Source organism: Cololabis saira, chromosome 13, assembly GCF_033807715.1.
Source record: "Cololabis saira isolate AMF1-May2022 chromosome 13, fColSai1.1, whole genome shotgun sequence".
Classification (NCBI taxonomy): Eukaryota; Metazoa; Chordata; class Actinopteri; order Beloniformes; family Belonidae; genus Cololabis; species Cololabis saira.
The window spans coordinates 46,958,608-46,963,476 of NC_084599.1; the positions used below are offsets into that span (position 1 = coordinate 46,958,608).

General features: G+C 43.9%; 1 non-coding gene across 1 annotated transcript; it reads left to right on the forward strand.

Moving 5' to 3' along the window:
- Nucleotides 1-4,797: 4,797 nt before the first annotated feature.
- On the forward strand, nucleotides 4,798-4,869 carry trnad-guc (transfer RNA aspartic acid (anticodon GUC)). Its single transcript has one exon. It is a non-coding gene; the product is annotated as a tRNA-Asp (tRNA).

Consider the following 4,869-nt stretch of genomic DNA (forward strand, 5'->3'; position numbering starts at 1 on the left):
TGTGATTAATGCCATAAAAACAGGGAGGAGGGAGGGCCAAGTATCGATTGACACCGACCCCCCCCCCTCCCGAACTACGTGTCCTTGTCAAGTGTATTTATAAAGTGTTGAATGTTCAGTGTCTATTTTGCTGTTAAAACCGTGAGGCGGGGAGTGCCAGGCCCCGCGGGACAGTGCCCCCCACGACCCGGACCCCCCGCCTTTCGCCTATGTGCGTATGAATCGTGTAGGGGGGGCAAGAGGGGGAGCGGAGGCCGAAGCCAGGAGGCAGGACCAGCAAAGCCGGCCCTGATAAGACACCCGCGTCCCCCCACCGGCCGTCCAGTAGACGGGGGCCGGCCCCCCGAGCCGGGCAAGGGCCCCACCGTACCTCCACGGGCGCCCCCGGCGCCGCCGGAGCCCCCAGACGGAGGGGGAAACGGTCCAACATCCTCCCATTCATACTGACAACATAAGACATAGATACCTGGGAATGGTGCCACCCCGCCGTCGCGCCCGCCCGTGCACCCCCCGGTCAGGGGAGGCCCGCTCCCCGGAAGATATTAGAGGTGACAAAGCCCATCTGGAACATCCTTTGTCCAGTATAATGTATTCTATGAAGAACTTTGTACTGTATAAGTTGTAGGTTTGGGTTTTTAGTCATAGTAAACGTATTTAAGCATATTTGTGACCAAGAAAACTGGTCGGTATTAAGAGAGAGATCCGCCTCCCACTTAGAGATCGGGAGAGAGACTGAATCGTCCAGTTTAGACACTAACCTGTAGAGTTTTGATAACAACTTTAAAGTGCTTAGATTCAATAAATCGGGAAGTTGTAAATCTAATTGGCTAATTTTGTATGTTTTATTTATTATTGCCTTAAGTTGTTGATACTCTAAAAATGTATTCCTGCTAACTCCGTATTGAACAATAAGTGTATTGAAAGGTACAAACTGTCCTCCTACAATTACGTGCTGTAAGTACCGTATTCTTTGATCTCTCCATTGAACGAAGTTAACCATCTTTTTATCATTTTTCACGATGTCTGGGTTGTTCCATATGGGTGTACGGTCACATGGAAAAAGTGAAATTTTAGCTATTTTAAGAAATTCCCACCAAGCTGATAAAGTTGTGCTAATATTAATGCTTTTGAAACATTGATGACGTTTGATACTTTGACTAATAAATGGTAACTCTGAGATTTTTAGTTCATTACAAAACACTAGCTCTGAGTCCAGCCATTGACTATCTAAAGGATGATCTTTTGACCATTTTACAATATACTGTAACTTACTGGCTATGAAGTAATACTGAAAATTAGGTAATTCTAAACCTCCATATTCTTTGGATTTTTGCAATGTCTTTAAACTAATACGTGGAGTTTTATTTTTCCACAGAAATTTTGATACATATGAGTCCAACGATTTAAACCAGGAAAGAGGGGGTTTGCATGGTATCATTGAGAAAAAATAATTTACTTTTGGTAAAACCATCATTTTAATGGTGGCTATTCTACCCATGAGCGAAATGGGGAGAGAGCTCCATCTGGAAAGATCATCTTCTATTTTCTTTATAAGCTGAACATGATTTAATTTTATTAACTCTGACAGCCTAGGGGAGATGTTTATGCCTAAATATCTAATGTTCCCTGATTGTAATTGAGTATTTGTTATATTCCTAAAATTGCAGTTAACACACAAAACAGTGGATTTAGACCAATTAATAGAATAATCATTTTCAAAGCATGTCAGTTTCCGTAGTGTAGTGGTTATCACGTTCGCCTCACACGCGAAAGGTCCCCTGGTCTAAACTGGGCGGAAACATGTATGTACTCAGTCTTGATTTCTCCCCATCCGAAATAAATTTCTTGGACCTAAAAATCTTTAAAGATGACAATGGAGATTTACATACCTCCATCTTTAGAAAACCAACTGACCGCAACACGATTCTTCGAGCAGATAGTTTTCATCCTCCTTGGTTAACAGATAATATTCCTTTTGGTCAGTTCCAGAGACTAAAGCGTATTTGTGATTCAGAAGAAGATTATGAAAAAAATGCTTTAGATATGACCCAGAGATTTAAGGCAAGGGGATATCAACATAAAACTATATCCAGAGCTTACAACAAAGCAAAATGTCTCCCTAGAGAACAACTGTTAGCCCCTAAACAGAAAGAACAACAGAATTCTGATCAGGTTTATTTTGTGACACAATACAGTGATCATGCAAATGCAATTAAACAAATTGTCAAAAGCAATTGGGACATTTTGAGAAGTGATAGTCTTCTTAGAGAAGCTCTTCCAGATTCTCCGACTATTAGCTTCAGAAGAGCTCCTACTCTGAATGACAAACTTGTGAAGAGTCATCTCCCTCCTGTATCACAGAAAACCTGGCTTTCAACCTTAAAAGGTAATCACAGGTGTGGACATTGCAATCACTGTAACAATATGATAAATGCCAATTATTTTACTGATGTGACATCTGGTCATACATTTGACATAAATACATTTATTAATTGCAATACCTCTTATGTTGTTTACAGACTTGAGTGCCCTTGTGGATGCTTCTACATTGGGAGAACAAAGCGTAAATTGAAGGCAAGATTGGCAGAACATAAACATGCCATTAGAACTGGTAATCCACAGTACCCCATGGCTGTTCACTACAAAGATGTAAGTCACGGTAGTTGTGACTCCTTAAAAATATCCGGCATAGAACACATTGAAGACTCTATCAGGGGAGGAGATAGACTCAAAAGACTCCTGCAAAGAGAGTCATTTTGGATTTACACATTAAAGGCCACTCATTATCCAGGGTTGAATGGAGAACTTGACTTTTCTCCTTTTCTGTGAGTGTATTACTTATTCTTTGACTATTAGTGTGTTTTGTTGGCCTTTAAGATTGACTCTGACGGTTCCTTAGTTTCTTTTTAGGCTCAATACTTATTTTGTATGCATTTTTGATTTATTTAATTGACTATAGGCAATGTTTAAATGTGCAATGTTGATTTATTTACTGTGATTTTGTTTTTTTCTTTCAGTACAGAGCCTCTCACCCTCTGCTTGTTATTGGCAGGTCTTGCTGTTCAGGTCATGTGACCTCCTACCTGCTCACACTGAGCAGCTGTTTGAAATCACCTATTTAATTGTGAATTGAGCTGTCTGACAAACATTTCTCTTTTGTCCTGACGAAGGCCAGTTTGGCTGAAACGCGTAGACACGCTTTTAAGAGACTAGCCATGCAATAATAAAGGCATTTTATTAACCTTACCCTCATGAGTGCCTCAGTTCTCTGTTTTCAAGAATTAATTTAACTTTATTCCAGGTAGGATCAGAACTGTATCTCCCATTGTCTGAGCTCACGTTATAGCACATTACGTAGAGTGACACTTGCCAGGGAACCATAATAACAGCAGAAGGGGATTCCATGTTGTCATGGTTAACACTCTGGACTTTGACTTGACCTGCAGGTATCCATCTTGCTGTCAAGAATTGTAGCAGATATTTTTTACAGGATTTTTGGGGATTATACCCGCCATTTTCAAAGCATGTCAGTTTCCATAGTGTAGTGGTTATCACGTTCGCCTCACATGCGAAAGGTCCCCTGGTCGAAACTGGGCAGAAACATGTATGACTTTGCAATAACATTATTTGGACTTGGAAAACCACTGCAGTCCTTCTTGGTGGACAGGACAGGAAGGCCGACCATCTCTTTCTCGCATTGGGTCTCATGCAGAAATGAATTTTGGTTGCAGTTCCACAACTGACCAAGAGCCAGTCATTCTCCTTTCACCTACACTTTAAAATGTACAACTTTGCAGGAAGAAAATAAACATATTAAGTGCCTGACACACGTTGATGGCTGGTTTCTCAGCCCTGGAAGGAGCTGGAGAGGTGAAACAACCGTGGATGAGCGTCTTTGGAGTCCCAGAGACCCCGCTGGAGGTCCTCTAAAATTCATGAGAACCGGGCCAAGGACCGGGACTTCCAGCCGACCGAGTACGAGAAAGGAGCACCGTTGTCGGACACTTTTTCGTCGATCACCGGTCCTCGGTTGGAAGTCCCGACCCGAGCGATTTAGTGGTCAAAACTCGGGCCGAACGACGCCGTTCTACCCTCCAGAATAATCTAAACTCTCTCGTGGTGGTCTCGGACTCGTATTTCAAAACAGACATGGGAGTTTGGCGGACCGTGACCGGAAAAAAGTACTTATTTCCACGTCCGAAAAGGTTCTTCCAGAAAGTGGTTTAGAGCACGTTTCATAGCATTTGGAACACAATGAAATAGGTTTGTAGGAAAGTATAAAAAAATTTTATTGGCTATATCTGGGGAACCAGCCGAGAATCGCGCGGCTTCATCCACGTTCCCACCCCGCTGAGGCGGCGGAGAGCCAGCGGAGAATAGAGGGGCTTACATCCGCGTTCCCATCGCACTGAGACGGCTGAAAGCCGCGCCGCGTCTCCCCTCGTCCTGGAGAAAAACTCACCACAGCCAGCCCGGAACCACTTAGCCTCATGGCTTCAGCCCCAAGACACCACCTCCATCCCGGCTCACCTGGAGCCACCCAAAGACCCGGCTCACCGTCCGAACCCGGGGACCCACTCTTAAGCCCCCCCCCCGACCGTCCACCGGAGTGAAAGATCCAGCCCGTGGAGCTGGAGGACCATGGCCCTGGTACCCTAAACACCCAGACGCTACTGGTACCATGGACAGCACTCTGTCAGATGCTCAGGCTCATATTGCTTTTCACTCATGTTGTGGTTTCAGGTTTTCTGTTAGGACCTTCAGTCAGCTTCTGCAAAGAAAATAATAAAATCGCTATCCTCGTTAGTATAGTGGACAGTATCTCTGCCTGTCACGCAGAAGACCGGGGTTCGATTCCCCGACGGGGAG